This window comes from Lactuca sativa, chromosome 6, assembly GCF_002870075.4.
Source record: "Lactuca sativa cultivar Salinas chromosome 6, Lsat_Salinas_v11, whole genome shotgun sequence".
In the NCBI taxonomy this organism is placed as follows: domain Eukaryota; kingdom Viridiplantae; phylum Streptophyta; class Magnoliopsida; order Asterales; family Asteraceae; genus Lactuca; species Lactuca sativa.
The window spans coordinates 89469751-89488563 of NC_056628.2; the positions used below are offsets into that span (position 1 = coordinate 89469751).

The window sequence follows — 18813 nt, forward strand, 5'->3', positions numbered from 1 at the left end:
ATTATCAATTTCAACCCTAGAAAGTCGAACCCATGAACACCATAAGACAATCAAAGCAAATTAGAAAAACAAAATGCATGTAGATTGTAGTAAACAATTACGTAGAATCTTAGCTGACATAAAACTAGACACTCAAAAACGATTTATCATGTGAATGTGAATGATCTTGACTTTTGAATATGGGATGAAGAAGCACACGATCTTGAAGAAACTCACAGTTGAACCTAACAAAGCCAACCACTCCATTGAGGTCGTCGTTAAGCTAAGTGAACGGCGGACACCGACGGTATCCCTATTAAGGTTTTTCTTCTAAAAAATGAATTAAAATTAAAATTAAAAATTAAAAAAAAAAAAGAAAAAAAAAAAAAGAAAAGAAAAAGAAACGTTCCTACTACCCAATTCTAGAAAATAAAGGTTGGATTTCGTGAAACAAAGTTTGGATCATCCAAATGAGCGACTTTTCTGAAATAGTTTGCAATTGGACGTGAAAGTTTTGAGTTTAAATTATATTCGTATATTGTATGCTCATTAAAATTATTTACGAAATTTATATTATAGTTTGTACTGAATAATTAAAGCGTTCTTGTGGTGTAGTGGTTATCACGTTAGCTTTACACGCTAAAGGTCTCCGGTTCGATCCCGGGCAGGAACAAATATAAATTTTTACTTTGCTTCTTTTTTTTCCCTTTAAAGAAATAAGTTTAATAAATGAGTACCTTTTACGTATTTTATGTTTAAAAAACACATTAAGGGATTATTATTATTATTGAGTTATTTGTGAGTTATAAATAAAAGAGTATAGTTTATGTAGTTGTCGACTTGTCGGATTAATGTTTACCTCAGGTTATTCTAGTTTCTCACTCATTGTGTGCTTTACAAAATTCGTAATCGGATCTTAAGAATTTATAAGAGGTAATTTGTCGAACACATAAGAAAATTCAATTTCGTCAAAGTTCGGCATAAAAACCAAATTGGATTGATTTTGGTTTGTTGATTCTTTATGCAATTTTATGGGTTATAAAATTTGAGTTTAGTCGGTGACCACATATCATATGATATTGGTATTAAAGCGTCATTTCAAGTATCTACTTTTATCATTTTAATAGACATCTCGGCATATTGTAGCCTGTGAATGTGATTTAGCAAACAAACACATCAAGATGACTAAAGATATTAATCGCACATTTTCATGTCCTCACATGTACAAAAAAGTTATTTATTATTTTTTTTAACGGCTGTTTAGGTGATTAAATGTTAGAGTCACCAAATTAATGGTTAAATAAGTTAGTCTCACATTGGTTGTATGAAAAAGTTACCGATTTTATAGAAAACAACTAGTCGAATATCCACGCGTTGCGCAGAATACAACAATATATTTGAAATTCTTACAAATATATGTTTAAGGAGGTCTTTTTGATTCTTAATAAGGACGGTTATAATATGCTTCACGCTAACAACCCTTACCACCCTATTACATTTTGAGACTGGAGTTACCGAAAGGGTTTGATAATGATAATAGTCATACTAAAAGTATTCTAAACACAAGTTTAAAACAAAATCTCGTTTTATTAATAGAATGTGAACCTCATGTTATCCATGACAATTGTACATTATTTTTATATTTTGTTGATAGAGATCGTGTGGTTAACTGACACATCAATCTAGAGTATAGTTGAGAATGACATGGAACTCGCGAATATCAAGCGTAACTTGAGTTGGGGGCCTTACGATCTTGCATGGTTAATTCATAGTCTATTTAAAAATGAATCTTATGTTATCCATAAAAGTTGCAAATTCTCTTTATAACTTGTTGATGGAGCTCGTGTGGTTAACTGACATGTCAATTTGAGAGTATAAGTAGAGAATGATGTGGAACTCGCAAATCTCAAACATAACTTGAGTCAGAAACCATGCAATTTTCTATGGATGATTCACCATATGTTCAGCGATCCACGGCGACCCCTTCATTGAATTTGAGATGAACATAATCTGATATTAACACGTCATTGATAGTCAATGAATCTCAAAGATCTAGAATTTTGTGGTGATCAAAATTGGCAAAGGGCCTTGCTTACCTAAATAATTATATAATGTGTTTATGACATCCCTTTACACATTATGGATCCAAATATTGATCCTATCTTTCTTAAATAATTTTATTTAGGGATTATTTTCTAAGGACATGATAAAACAAACTATAATAGAAATTGTAACACCAGCGAAATTTGGGTCAAAATTATAACTTTTATAAAACAAAAATTGGCATATACCAAGTGGTATATATCGTAACGAGGTTTCCAAAAATATAAAGAACACTAAAATCCGAGTTATAACGAAGAAGTTATGAACAATCGAAGATCTGCGGCAATACCGGTAAAACACTGTTAAACGTAAAATACAAAATCCCGATAAAATACTTTTTAGCCTTAAGTATCTAAATGAAAGTCATAGATATCATTAAACCGTGATCATACATAAAAAGAACGCCCAAATCTGACTTCGTATGAGGAAGTTATGATTTTTCGAAGTTTCTGACCTAACAGTAGACAGCTAAAAACTCGAAATAGAGATCGAGCGGTCTTTAGCCGACACAACCTAAACGAAAGTTAAATACCCCGACAATAGGAGTACAACAGTAAAAAGTTTGACGAAAATGGACACCAGATGAATGAGTTATGCAATTTAAACGGACTTTTTCAGGCCCGGCCTGTTAAAAATAATATAATAAAAATAAAGTCAAAATTAGCCGACGGAGTCTAAACGAGAGTTGTAGAGCCTTTTCTTAGCTACGCGTGGATATAAAGAACGTTGAAAACGGAGCTCATATGCAAAAGATATGATTTTCTGAAGTTCGGGACATGAATTTCGACGTTGTGTCAGAATTGTCAGTGTTCACGACGTGAACAGTCTGACTGATGCATTTCAGAGCCACTTGACAGATGACGCATGCCCTGGCGAATTTGGGACAAACTCACGACGTGAATTGGCAAAACTCACGACGTGAACTTCGATTTTTAGCCTATATATAGAAATCGAAGCCTTTCGAGTTTGGCTGCTCATTCCTAACCTCTCTTCTACTTCTACTCTCTATTAAGCCCCTCTAAACCACCCCGAAGCCCCGGTAACACTCCTGGAACACGATGCAAGGCTCGACGCCCTGAAGTTCCCGAGACACTACTTCTCTCCCGTCGAAGTACTGTCTGCGTGAAGCCCCGAGTTTTATACTCAAGCTCTGAAGGAAGTTCTATACTCCCGATCCCTGAGAATCCCGAGATTTCAACTCTCTCTAGTCGAAGTTCTGCTCGATTATTCCCTCGACTACTTTAAAACAACCACTTCAATCAAGTGAGTTCATACCCCTACAAACACACTTAAAATACGTTTTTAACCGCTTTTAAACACTTTTAGGGGGGGGGGAATACAAGTAAATGTTGGAATAGTGTCTAAGGCTGCAACTATATTAGGTAAGTATTTGACCCGATTGTGCATGGTCCTTTTGGGTTGCCTTCACCATAGCAACTTGATAGGATGATTTATTATGAGAGAATAAATATTATTAATATATTATGAGGATAATATAAGGAATAATAATATTGGTATTTGATTAATATAAGTCATAAATTAATTAGTATTAATTTGGTGACTTAAAGAGATTAATTAAATAAGAGGGTATAAACTGTCAATTGTTTGATAGTTACACTTTAGACTGTAAATCCTTAAGAGATAGGGATTGGACGGATTCTAGAGCTTGGGATAGCTCAAAATCGTCCAAGGCTTATCTATGGTAAGGATTTGGATTGCTTTAAGGAAAGAATTATCCAACTAGGGTTTAAGGTGAAACCCTTAAGGAGTCTACAAGTATAAATAGACCCTATGGCAAAGGGAAATCGACATCTCTTCTTAAGTAAGAAAACCCTGGCCGATTTCCTCCTCCCCTCTCTCTCTCAAATCATCTTCTTTGCTTATTGGTGTTTGTAAGCCATTAGAGGAATGACAATTGTGACTCTAGAGCTCCAAGACAACAAGATCAAAACAAGAGATTCAAAGGTAAACTTCTAGATCTGATTTTGTATTGTCTTATACTTAATTAGTCATTAGAAGTCTTGGATTCAAAGCATGTTTAACTAGAAAGCCTAGATCCAAGCATTAGGGTTTTGCATGCGCACATAGGAAAGTTCTTATGGCTAAAACCCATCAGTGGTATCAGAGCCTAGATTGGTTTCTATTAAATTGTTGCTTGTTTGTTTGAAACTTGTGTGCAAAATTCGAATTTTGTGTTTCTGAGTCGTAAACTCGACGAGTCCCATGGTGGACTCAACGATTTGGCCTAACTCGACGAGTCCAGTTGGGAACTCGACGAGTTCGAGCGTCAGGAAGGGTCAGATTCGGGATTTCTTCATATTTATCTTATGTAAACTTGCCTTTATCATGTTAGATCAATCTTAATCCGATTTTCTGATATATATGACTATAATCTTGATCTAGTTAAAGATATTTATCAACTAATAAAATATTTAATTTCCTTATGTGATAATTAATTAATTATTTTGATTAAATCGGTAATTATCTTGCAAGAAATAATTAAATAAATAAAATATGGATAATTATGGAATTAAATGTTAATTGAGATTATTTGTTATTTGATCCTCCATGTTTTAAATGTTTAAAACTTGTCCTCAAGTTTTGAAATTTATGTTTTGTGATTAAAAGTTTTAATTTAGACAATTTAAATTTCAAACCCTAGATTTTTTAAAAGTTTAAAATACAACCCTATACTAATATAATATTACAAGATTAATATATATATATATATATATATATATATATATATATATATATATATATATATATATATATATATATATATATAACTAAATGCTAGTCTTACCGTTAGTAGGCCTCATTCACGAAGCCGATCTATAAGGTGGGTATAAGGTTGCGGCCTATAAAATGGTGCTTAATGGGTGTACACTCACACCCACCGCTTGCTTGATCGGTAGAGGGTCGTTAGCCGAACGGGTAGGATAGGGCAACCTCATCCTCTCATTAAAAGTATAATATGAAATACAAAGTAACTACATATTTTAAAATTTCCCAATCTTAGTTACTTTAGGAAAAGTGAATTGATGCAATCCCATGAAATTACACTTTGCACCCTTGCTAAGAAGTTAGTGGAGCGTGTGTGGTTTACCGGCACACTAATTGGTTCTAAGCAAAGGTGGCAAAGGGTGATTCATTGTTTATCATAGTTCGATGGAGCATGTGTGGTTTACCGGCACATCGAATAGGTGATCGTTACAATGAAGGCACCATGTGAATTTGCATGGTAATTCACACCCGCTTTGTGATCCTCAGTAACCCAGTCACAAACAAGAGGGGCATATCGAGATTTAAACATGCCATTGAATAGCTTCAATGAATCTCATCCGAACCTAGGAATTCTCAATACATTTAGGACTTAAAGTTATGTTTTTATGGTGGAGAATTAGTGAATCGTCATTCACTTACCTTCATATTATTTGCATGTTGGATTACGGCATCCCTTTTCTAATATGTAAATATTGTTGTTGGATCCTAGCCCTAATTTTTCTTATTGGGTGATAATTAGGGATTCATATTCTAATCTATCTTTGTCCTTTCTATTTGTAGATGTCGAACGCAAACAACGCTGATGCTAGTTCTTTCACATTGATGAGCCTTTGTCAAAAGGTCACTTTCGATGGGACGAACTTTAGCGAATGGATAAGATACATTCGCACCATTGCTCGTTATGAGGATAAGGAGTATGTCCTCGATGAGAAGCTCGAGAAAATTAACCCTGAAATCGCTACTCTGGCTGAAATGACCGCTTTTGAAACTCATGAGCGAGATGCAACGAAGGTACATTGCATCATGATAGCCACCATGAACTCCGAATTCCAAAAGTCCTATGAGGACATGTACCCGTACGAGATGCATCAAGACTTATTGGAGAGATACCACCAAAATGCGAGACAAGAGCATTATGATATTTTCACTAACATGATTTCCGCAAAGATGGGTCATAGAGAGTCTCTTACCGTGCACCTGCAAAAGATGCAAAGGTATGTCGACCGCCTTCGCAAGTTAAATGTTGATTTGGGGAAGACTTGGCGATCGACATGGTGCTTCACTCTTTGCCTCCGAGCTACAATCAATTTAGGATGACTTACCACATGAACAAAGAGGAGGTCACCCTAAGCAAACTCCAAGGTCTCTTGAGGGTCGTTGAGAGCAACTTCAAGGACAAGTCTGTTGCACCAACTCCCAATCCACCTGTTGCTCCTGTCTTGGCTATTAGACAAGGAAAGGGAAAGAAGAGGAAGGCCTCGTCTAAGAACTATCGTAAGGTTAAAGCCCGAGATGGTGCCTCTTCTAGTGGGACCAAAGTTGATCCTGCTAAGCCCTGCCCTAACCCAAAGGAGGCAGAGTGCCACCACTGCCACAAGATAGGACATTGGAAGAGAAGCTGCCCAGAGTACCTGCAAGCCATTAAGGAAGGAAAGATCAAGCCATCTTTCGCAGGTATATACACAATTAAATCTAACGATTCTAATCATGCTATTTCTTGGGTTCTTGATACCGGTTGTGGTTACCACATTTGCTCTAATGTGCAGGGACTAAGAAGAAGTAGGGATGTGGAGCAAGGAAGGATCAATCTAATCATGGGGAACAAAAGATCGTCGCCTGTGACCAAGATTGGAGTGTATTCTTTAGTGCTTAGTAATAGTTTATGTTTATATTTGAACAATTGTTGCTATTCTCCAGAAATGGCTAGAAACATCATTTCATTTCATGGTTTGTTTAGACAAGGTTTTAGATTTTCTTTTAATAATGAGAATGGTTCTATTTTAGCTTATCGAAATGGTGTCTTTTATTTTGAAGCTATACCATGTAATGGAATATATGAAACTGTTATGATTGTTGATAACTTAGGAAATGATGTTTTGGACATAGATTCTTCCAATAGTATGGATAGAGCATCCTTATGGCATTGTCGTCTTGGACATGTCAACAAGAAACGCATAGCCCAAATCCAAAAGGATGGAGTGTTGGAGTCATTCGACCTTAGGGAAGATGACTCGTGCGAGTCTTGTTTACTTGGAAAGATGACTAAGTCGCCCTTCACACGTACGTGTGAAAGGGGTGAGGGTATATTGGACCTAATACATACCGATGTATGTGGACCGTTTAGATCAACCACGAAGGATGGGAACTGCTTCTACGTGACTTTTACCGATGACTATAGTAGATATGGGTATATCTATTTAATCAAGCAAAAGTCAGAAACTTTTGAAAAGTTCAAAGAGTTCAAGAATGAAGTGGAGAATCAATTGGGCAGGAAAATCAAGATGCTTCGATCCGATCGAGGAGAAGAGTACCTAAGTCTTGAATTCCACGATTATCTCAAGGAGTGTGGAATAGTTTCACAATTGACGCCACCTAGGACACCACAATTGAATGGTATGGCAGAAAGGCGTAATCGAACCTTATTGGATATGGTTCGCTCTATGATGAGTCGTGCTTCACTATCAATCTCTTTTTGGGGGTATGCCTTAGAAACTGCCGCCTGTATCCTTAACCGAGTCCCTACTAAGAAGGTTGCCAAAAACACCTCACGAGATGTGGACAGGGAAAGCTCCCTCGTTGGCACATATCAAGGTTTGGGGTTGCGAGGCTTTCGTAAGACAAGATACTCACGACAAGATTGAACCTCGAAGTGAGAGATGTATTTTCATCGGCTACCCGCATAAATCCTTTGGATATCTCTTCTATAGACCGAAGGACAATGTTGTCTTCGTTGCGAGGAGAGGAGTTTTCCGAGAGCGAGAACTCATAGGCCAAGGAGACAGTGGGAGGCAAATCGAGCTTGAAGAGATTCAAGAGTCGATAGATGAAGGAACCTCTACCGTTGGCACTCAACCCGAGGAGGAAACTCCGGTTGAACCGATTGACGAGTCCTTACCTCTTAGACGTTCCGATAGAGTTAGAGTTCAACCCCAGTTTTATGGTTTTCATATTACTACCGAAGGGGACACGTATATTAGTGATGGTACACTAATAAACCTTGATGAACCTAATAACTATAAGGAAGCCATGGCAGGCCCGGAGTCTGCGAAATGGAAAGAGGCAATGGATAGCGAGATCCAATCCATGTATGATAACCAAGTTTGGAATTTGGTTGATTATGTGCCCGGACGTAAGACAGTTGGGTGCAAATGGATCTTCAAGAAGAAGACCGACGTGGATGGAAAGGTACACACATATAAAGCGCGATTGGTCGCGAAGGACTATACTCAAACTCCCGGAGTTGACTACGATGAGACCTTCTCACCAGTTGCGAAGATAAAATCTATTAGAGTGATGCTAGCTATTGCCGCATTTCATGATTATGAGATTTGGCAAATGGATGTCAAGACCGCTTTCCTTAATGGAAAGTTGGCTGAGGATGTTTACATGGCTCAGCCAGAGGGGTTTGTGGATCTGAAGCATCCGAATAGAGTGTGTAAGCTTGAGAAGTCCATTTATGGACTTAAGCAAGCGTCTCGCAAATGGAATCTTTGCTTCGATGAGAAAGTCAAAGAGTTTGGATTTGTACGAAGCGAAGATGAATCGTGTGTATTTTTCAAAGCCAGTGGGAGTATAGTAAGCTTCCTCGTTCTATATGTCGATGACATATTGCTCATAGGAAACGACATCCCGACTCTGCAGGAGGTTAAGTACTGGCTCGGGAAGTGCTTCGCTATGAAGGACCTCGGAGAGGCTTCTTACATTTTGGGAATAAGGATAGTAAGAGAGAGAAGTAAGAGACTCATAGGACTTAGTCAGAACACTTACTTAGAGAAGGTACTAAAACGTTTTAGTATGGAAAACTCAAAGAAGGGAGAATTACCGATACAAAGTAATGCCAAGTTGAGTAAGACTCAAAGTCCGAGTACCGAAGATGAGATAGAGGAAATGAGCCTAGTACCATACGCTTCCACAGTTGGCTCAATCATGTATGCTATGACTTGTACTCGCCCTGATGTAGCCTTTGCTTTGAGCATGGTTAGTAGATATCAAGGGAATCCTGGCAGAGCCCATTGGATTGCGGTGAAGAATATCCTTAAGTACCTTCGGAGGAGGAAGGAATAGTTCTTAGTCCTCGGAGGGAGTGATGACTTGAAGGTGCGAGGGTATAGTGACGCCAACTTTCAGACCGACAGGGACAACTACCGTTCGCAGTCGGGCTGGGTATTTACCCTGAATGGAGGAGCAGTGACATGGAAAAGTTCCAAACAGGAAACCGTAGCTGATTCAACATGCGAATCAGAGTACATTGCAGCGAGCGAAGCGTCGAAGGAGGCAATATGGCTGAAGAACTTCATCGGTGATCTTGGAGTTGTACCCGCCATAAAGGAGCCATGGAGATTTTCTGTGATAATGAAGGAGTGGTTGCCTTGAACAAGGAACCGAGAGATCATTGTAGATCGCGACATATCGATAGAAAATACCACTTTATTAGACATCGTGTAGAAGAAAGACAACTCATAGTGAAGAGGATATCATCAGAAGATAACCCAGCAGATCCGCTTACGAAGGGACTGAGTAGGGTTAAGCACTTGCAGCATGCTAGGAGTATTGGGCTGAAGGATGATATTAGCATAGATTAGATAGTAGTAGAAACGTGTAATAGATAAATGTAATTAACATTTGATGATTAAATAAAAGAGTTTTATTTATAAGTAGTGTTACTGTCTTATGTTATGTAACGTCTGTGTTTCCGGGCTTGCCACTTTTAGCAATGTAATAGTCTAGGTTAACCTTTGTAACCCGTTTTGAAATAATAAGATTGTATTATTTGAGTATGGTGTGTTTTGTGCTTAATTGCTTAATTATGTGGTTTGATTAATTAAGAATAAAAATAAGCGTCAAAAATTTAAGTGTAAATAAACTTAATATCTTTGGTTAATGTTGTAGTAATTGAAACGAGGTTTCCGAATATATATAGAACGCCCAAATCTGACTTCGTATGAGGAAGTTATGATTTATCGAAGTTCCGACTTAGCGGTATACAGCCTGAAATACTCGATTTGAGATCGAGCGGTTTTTAGCTGAAGCAATCTAAATGAGAATCGAAGATCTCATTGTTGGTATCGAAGCGATAAAAAAGTTAGGCGAGAACGGACGTCAAACGAAGAAGTTATGAATTTATAACGAAAGTTTCTGTCCCGGCCTATTAAAAATAATTAATAAAAATAAAGTCAAAATTAGCTGACGGAGTCTAAACGAAAGTCGTAGAGCGTGGTCTCACCTTTCCGTGGATATAAAGAACGTCGAAAACGGAGTTCGTATGAAGAAGTTATGAATTTCCGAAGTTTATTAATCATTTTGTAATTAAATTTAAATCAAAATCGGAAGCCTTATCCGAAGACGAGTCACCGGTGTGATCCGGAGTACGCCCCGCGTACGAGGGTACGCTACCGCGTACTCAGCATAGTGTCGACACTTCGGATGACGCATGCAGTGACGATTTCGGAAGCAGTACGCGCTGCGTACTGCAGTACGCCCCGCGTACTCCGAGGCTCCAGCCTCTATAAAAGGGATCCGAAGGCAGCCGAGAGTTTTGTTCATTTCTTCTCTTCTCTCTCCCGTTTTGCATCGTTTTGCGTGCCATAAATACCCCGAAGCCCCGGTATCATACTCTAGCCCCGAGGCAAGTCCCGAGATCCCGAAGATCCCGAGAAGTGCGGTTCCCGAGTCGAAGCTCTGCCCGCGAGAAGTTCGATTTTCGAGGAGATCTTCCAGATCTGCTGAGGAATACTACTTCTATAAGCCGTAGTGCTGTCGGATCATCTTCTGATCAAGTGAGTGTATACTAACTTTCATAAACACGATAATAATACAAGTTTGGTCTAAGTGTATTAAGTGTATTGTTGTTTATAAGTGTGAGTGTATACTAACTTTCATAAACACGATAATAATACAAGTTTGGTCTAAGTGTATTAAGTGTATTGTTGTTTATAAGTGTGAGTGTGTAGTTATTTTCTTTCTAATACAATAATACGAGGTATTTTATATAAAATACGTGCTATGTGTATATATTTGGTTGTGTTATGTGTGAATGTGTATTCATTCTCTTCTATCTTATAGATCTGATCATTTCTCTATGAGATATGTGTTATGTGTGTGTGTGCCTCATCTGTTATGTGATATATGTGTTGATTAAAGCATGCTATACAGGTTTTCTTTAAACTATGTATACAAATGTATATTTTTATCTACTAATATGTTGGGTAGACAGTTGGTGTGTAATAAACAGATGAGAGGCCTCGTTGTTGCTTGATTGAGTCATCTAGCGGAGTTTAGATGACGACCACTAGCTATTCTAGACAGTCTTGTGGAAACATTAGCAGGTTCGCCACCTGTAGGTGTTAATGAACTCGGGTGTTCATTCGCTGTACTCCATCCCCCTCATGGTTGCCTTATTTGACTTATATTGCTGAGGTACCCCCGAAGCATGTGTTGTCGCCCCGATGAAATATTCTTAGACTAGGTCCCTTATGTTAGTTGCTTTAGGGACATTAAAGTGAGAATAACGGGAATGGGTAATTGGGTTATTGTGGGTTGGTGAAAATTAAATATGATATTTATTGTGGGTTGAAAACCCTATATGCTCACCAGGCTCCCAAGCCTGACCCACTCAGTTTTAAATTGTATTACAGGTAGTGGCGGAAGGGAATGAGATGGATGAACCATCAAGTTGTTTTGTTTACAAGTCTGCATATGTTTATATTTGTTATATGACTTGTAATGTATTCGTTTATGCTTGTTGGTCTGTATCGGAACATGACACCTCGAGTTTTGATTATAATGAAAATACATTTCTTTTATGAAATGCTTCGGTAAAAAATGTTTTATCATGTTTTGTTTTTGGGAACAAATTCCGCAACTCTTTCAAATCAAAAGGATTTACTCTGAAAATATTTAAAAGCATAAATGAAAATCGGTCTTTTCTGGCCGAGATTTTGGGGATGTCACATGTTAATTGTTTAACTATTGTTTCATTTTTGCATGTTTTGACTTCCAAAATAATTGAGTTTATTAAGAATAATCGAATTATTCAAATTGTCCATAATCGTTCATATGTTGGAAGTAGATATGAATGAAGATTGTCGTGAATTGGTGCGTAGAATGTCTAAATGGTATTAGACATAGCAAAAGGATTGCTACGACGTTCATGAGTGCTTATGAACTGGTTTTGAGCATTGGAACAAACCCGTGCTTGCTGGAATCACCTTATGGAATATGATATAAAAAAGGGTGATCGCAAGACGATAATATCATATAGTCTTAAAACCTAGATATATGGTTTGTTATTTGTTAATTGGTTGTACATTGATAATGCAAAAACGCATCAGTAACTTGGTGTTATAAAACACATTGTTGTGTATAGTTGATTAATGAATAAGTAAATGCATATAAGTCGACGTTTATCTGTAACTTTTATCCTAAGAAGCTAAAAGCGATATCTCGGCCGCTCGATGATTTGATTTGACTTATGTGCCGGGCCCGGTCAGAATTGAATTGATGTGTTCGATTAAGTTCTATGTCAAATAAATCGGAGATCAAGAAACCTAAATGCTTGACTAATTATTCCATAGAATTGTCAGCATGATATCTAACAGAGGACTGTACGATCACTTATCTAAAGGACAAGATTGATTAGATCAGAGTTTGACAGCGTCTTTGAGAGCTATGATTGCAAATCGAATTGTACTTGTGCGTATAGTTACTAGACTTATCCAAGTGGGAGACTGTTGGAATAGTGTCTAAGGCTGCAACTATATTAGGTAAGTATTTGACCCGATTGTGCATGGTCCTTTTGGGTTGCCTTCACCATAGCAACTTGATAGGATGATTTATTATGAGAGAATAAATATTATTAATATATTATGAGGATAATATAAGGAATAATAATATTGGTATTTGATTAATATAAGTCATAAATTAATTAGTATTAATTTGGTGACTTAAAGAGATTAATTAAATAAGAGGGTATAAACTGTCAATTGTTTGATAGTTACACTTTAGACTGTAAATCCTTAAGAGATAGGGATTGGACGGATTCTAGAGCTTGGGATAGCTCAAAATCGTCCAAGGCTTATCTATGGTAAGGATTTGGATTGCTTTAAGGAAAGAATTATCCAACTAGGGTTTAAGGTGAAACCCTTAAGGAGTCTACAAGTATAAATAGACCCTATGGCAAAGGGAAATCGGCATCTCTTCTCAAGTAAGAAAACCCTGGCCGATTTCCTCCTCCCCTCTCTCTCTCAAATCATCTTCTTTGCTTATTGGTGTTTGTAAGCCATTAGAGGAGTGACAATTGTGACTCTAGAGCTCCAAGACAACAAGATCAAAACAAGAGATTCAAAGGTAAACTTCTAGATCTGATTTTGTATTGTCTTATACTTAATTAGTCATTAGAAGTCTTGGATTCAAAGCATGTTTAACTAGAAAGCCTAGATCCAAGCATTAGGGTTTTGCATGCGCACATAGGAAAGTTCTTATGGCTAAAACCCATCAGTAAACACACGGCTAAAATCGTGTGAAACATCGATCTTTTGCTATACTTTTCATACTGTTGTTTTAACTATCATATGAAGTTGTTATCATGAAAAACATCTCACAACACAACTTTACCCTCTTGGGATACAATATGTTTTATAAATAGAAATATGTTTTATTTATACGTTTCCATACTACATCATATCAAGGGTAACCATTTTCAACTATAACATGATGCTTTTACAAGAAAACTCAACTCATCATCACGCCTTTGTAACACGGTAGAAAAGGAAATCATTTCATACAAACAATTTTTCATCATATTACTCGTGAACTTGTTGTTAGCCATCATGTGAGTTCATACCCCTTTTATACACCTTCAAATACTTTATAATGTACTTTTAATACATTTCGGGGGAGAATACAAGTAAACACCCGGTTAATCCCGAGTGAAAACATGAAAACTCTTGTTATACCTTGCATGCACTAGATTTATACAAAATGCATAGTATTCAGGGTAGCCATCCTTGTTAAACCATTTTATGCATTCAAAGAACTTATGATTTATGCTTTGTCAAACATTGTGAAAGAGGATAAACATTGCATACAAAACTATCACTTTGATACAGACATAGTTGAGAATCCATGAGACGATTACATCTTCAATGCTACCTTTTTGTTAAAAGGTACTACCTAAATTTCTGTCTATTATAACCAGAGTCTCCCGTTTGGAGAGCGTGTCAAACGTGTATAGATCTATACAGGAAGTCATGATCCCGCGCCCTGACTGTTAGCTACAGTTCTTTGGGTGACAGTTTGTCATAAACGTTTCGACGCCTGAAGACCATCACCACAGGCATATTATGTTTAGTATGGTTATAAAACTCACCGGATAGACAATTATTATGGTATTCTGATTTTATGAACGAGTAGCTATTAAAACTATTCTTCATCTAACAAGTGCGATCTTCTTATAGCTTTATTATATAAAACTATGCCTCAACCTTTAAGCATGTCAGTTGCTTGCGATTTTCGGTCTTAGAGACTGCCAGTTACTTTAGGAAAATAAAGGATTTTCCTGTATCTAAAACAATCAACTAATAAGAAAATAAGGGATTTTCCTGGTGCAACTATTTACAATTCACAATACGAACATTCATACGCATTTCATACATTTATAAGAAAATAAGGGATTTTCTTGGAAAATGCACGAACTTTGGAAAGGCATACATTTTCTCAAAACCGCTTATGAACTCACCAACTTAATTGTTGACACTTTTTCTTTAAAATAACTTGTATTCTCAGGGAACCGCTAAGCAGGTTTGGAAATCATCTTTTGGGGATTAACGTTCTGGCGTTAATGACTTCTTTTGAAACATGTTATTGTATTTATATTTTGAATATGTAACAACTACGATTATGTAAACACTTTTAAATATTTATATATATTTGGTGGTGTGTACTTTCCTTACTATGCAATTGTTATGATACTGAATATGACGTCCTCCGCCCCCGAACGTTTCCACCGTTCTAGTTTGGGGTGTGACAGATTGGTATCAGAGCTTTGTTTATAGTGAATTAAGTATATCAAAACCATTTTTGGTATACAACTATAAACACAACTAGGCAAAAACACTCTGAGTAAGAGTCTTAATTTTAAAAGAAAATTTAGTTAATTTTGTTGTAAAGTAGGCATGCATTCATTTCATATTAATAACAGGGTCAGTATCATAATTAAAACAATATAGAAGTATTATAGATGAGTTGTACAAAACATGTATGCCTTGAGATATGTAATTGGGTCTGGGATGAATATAGCCTGATCAACTATATTTGTCCGAGAGCCGACCAGCATATGCCAGGGGATAACTACAATGGACAACAAATCTAAAACTAACCAAACTTATAAACCTTAGAATCAAACATAACATTTAGAATACTATAGGAGTATTTTATGCATACAATAAGTTTAACTTTGATGTTCAACCTTATGTGCCTTAGTTCTAGACAATCCTTATCTCCTTATTCTCGTACAGACACAATGGATGGATTCCACCTACCAGAAGACCCCTACTACCCGAACCAAGACAGTGGAGAAGGGATAGAGAATGATCCAGAAAAATAAATGCAAGAAGAATCAGACTCAGATCCGAGGACAATAACCTACCCTTAGCGGCTCCAATTCAAAATCTTAATCCTCGACCGGAATTTCATGGCTCGACACCTCTATGGGCAACCAACCTGAATAGGTGGAGTCGCGAACAGGGTCAACCCCTTCCATTCAATGGAGACCAAAAATTTTACAATCTAAGCGAGGGAGGCTCAGCAGACAGAGTTCTTCCTATATTGGTTCGCCGAATTGCTTGCATTGATGAACAAGGAAGGACAACCATCCATCGAACTGAGGAGAATGATGCGAACACTGGAGTCAATACAGTTTGCATCTGATAGTTAGGATTAGCTCACGGGAGAATCGTAAATCAAAATGAAGCTTGGCAGAGAGAGCTAACTGAAACTCGAACTGAAGTAGGGGAACTTAGAGCACGCCAGGCAAGGTATGAAATGCGTTTGCTCGAGATGGGACGTCAATTGGCAGGTCAAAAGGCTCAGCAGAATAGTTCCCGCCGCCAGTAGAGGATACTTTACTCACTCCTTCTTTTGGGTTGTGAAATAACCTTAGTATGTACTCTAAGTAGTACTCTTTTCATGTAATGATTCCTGTCTAGCAAGTACTGTTTAAGTCTTTGTACTGTCAAGTTTCCCCTCGATAACTCCTATACATGCGTTTTGGTTATTAGTGGAGCGGAGATGAGTTTCGTAAGCCATAGATCTAAAAATCTACTCAATCAAACAACCCAATCATTAAGCAAAATCTTCATAGTAGTAATAACAATAGACTGAAAGCACTGAAAACACATAAGTAGAATGCACTATCCCACTAATGAACACTTTTACTGATCGACTTCACTATTAATACGATAAGAAGTTCCCCAATAGCTACTAGAAATGGATTGGCTTGGTCTTCACAATACCAATTGCATGTGCTATGAAAAGACCCTTCACTTTCGTCGTTGACTAACAAATACCTTTTGATCTATAACGACAAACCCAACACAATTTCCAAAATCATAGTTAGGTTTCAAAACCCCGAGGTACTCATGTGAGGAGTACTATATCTTTACAACCTTCCCGTAGTATTCCCCAACAGATCATTTAGAAATACCACGCGTACAACGACTCAACTTCAAGCTCAGAATCTAGGAGTGAATTCAACCATGAACTTCAAAACGAAGCTGCCCTAGGCATCGAGTGAATAGGCTAACATTTAAAAGAACATAAGTAAATAAACCCAAAACCACACGATCCCTATCGGTCAAAGCGATAGATGGAGTAATAAAGGTCCGCTAGAACACCCACATTGGGATCTGGATTCATAAAGGAACAAGAAGGGTAAATGTACCAGAAGCACTCACACCTGCCTGCAACAATTGGAGTTCCAGTCGAAATGCGGATTTATGGACGAAATTCTCTCTAACGGGGGGATAATGTAACACCAGCGAAATTAGGGTCAAAAATTTAAACTTTTTAAAACAAAAATTAGGATATACCAAGTGGTATATATCGTAACGAGGTTTCCAAAAATATAAAGAACACTAAAATCCGAGTTATAACGAAGAAGTTATGACCAATCGAAGATCCGCAGCAATACTAGTAAAACACTATTAAACGTAAAATACAAAATCCCGATAAAATACTTTTTAGCCTTAGGTATCTAAATGAAAGTCATAGATCTCATTAAACCGTGATCATACATAAAAAGAACACCCAAATCTGACTTCGTATGAGGAACTTATGATTTTTCAAAGTTTCTAACCTAGCAGTAGACAGCTAAAAACTCGAAATAGAGATCGAGCGGTCTTTAGCCGACACAACCTAAACAAAAGTTGAAGACCCCAAAAATAGGAGTACAACAGTAAAAAGGAAATCAACTACTTTGTTACAAGAAAACTCAACTCATCATCACGCCTTTGTAACACGGTAGAAAAGGAAATCATTTCATACAAATGATTTTTCATCATATTACTCGTGAACTTGTTGTTAGTCATCATGTGAGTTCATACCCCGTTTATACACCTTCAAATACTTTATAATGTACTTTTAATACATTTTGGGGGAGAATACAAGTAAACACCCGGTTAATCCCGAGTGAAAACGTGAAAACTCTTGTTATACCTTGCATGCACTAGATTTATACAAAATGCATAGTATTTAGGGTGGCCATCCTTGTTAAACCATTTTATGCATTCAAAGAACTTATGATTTATGCTTTGTCAAACATTGTGAAAAAAGATAAACATTGCATACAAAACTACCACTTTAATACAGACTTAGTTGAGAATCCGTGAGACGATTATATCTTCAATGCTACCTTTTTGTTAAAAGGTACTACCTAAATTCCTGTCTATTATAACCAGAGTCTCCCGTTTGGAGAGCGTGTCAAATGTGTATAGATCTATACAGGAAGTCATGATCCCGCACCCTGACTGTTAGCTACAGTCCTTTGGGTGACAGTTTGTCATAAACATTTCGACGCCTGAAGACCGTCGCCACAGGCATATTATGTTTAGTATGGTTATAAAACTCACCGGATAGACAATTATTCTGGTATTCTGATTTTATGAACGAGTAGCTATTAAAACTATTCTTCATCTAACAAGTGCGATCTTCTTATAACTTTATTATATAAAACTATGCCTCAACCTTTAAGCATGTCAGTTGCTTGCGATTTTCGGTCTTAGAGACTGCCAGTTACTTTAGGAAAATAAGGGATTTTCCTGTATCTAAAACAATCAACTAATAGGAAATAAGGGATTTTCCCGGTGCAACTATTTACAATTCACAATACGAACATTCATACGCATTTCATACTTTTATAAGAAAATAAGGGATTTTCTTGGAAAACGCACGAACATTGGAATGGCATACATTTTCTCAAAACCGCTTATGAACTCACCAACTGAATTTTTGACACTTTTTCTTTGAAATAACTTGTATTCTCAGGGAACCACTAATCATGTTTGGAAAATCATCTTTTGTGGATTAACGTTCTGGCGTTAATGACTTCTTTTGAAACATGTTATTGTATTTATATTTAGAATATGTAACAACTACGATTATGTAAACACTTTTAAATATTTATATATTTGGTGGTGTGTGCTTTCCTTACTATGCAATTGTTATGATACC

General features: G+C 37.0%; 1 non-coding gene across 1 annotated transcript; it reads left to right on the forward strand.

The window, feature by feature from the left end:
* Positions 1–579: 579 nt before the first annotated feature.
* On the forward strand, positions 580–652 carry TRNAV-UAC (transfer RNA valine (anticodon UAC)). Its single transcript has one exon. It is a non-coding gene; the product is annotated as a tRNA-Val (tRNA).
* The last annotated feature ends 18161 nt before the right edge of the window (positions 653–18813 follow it).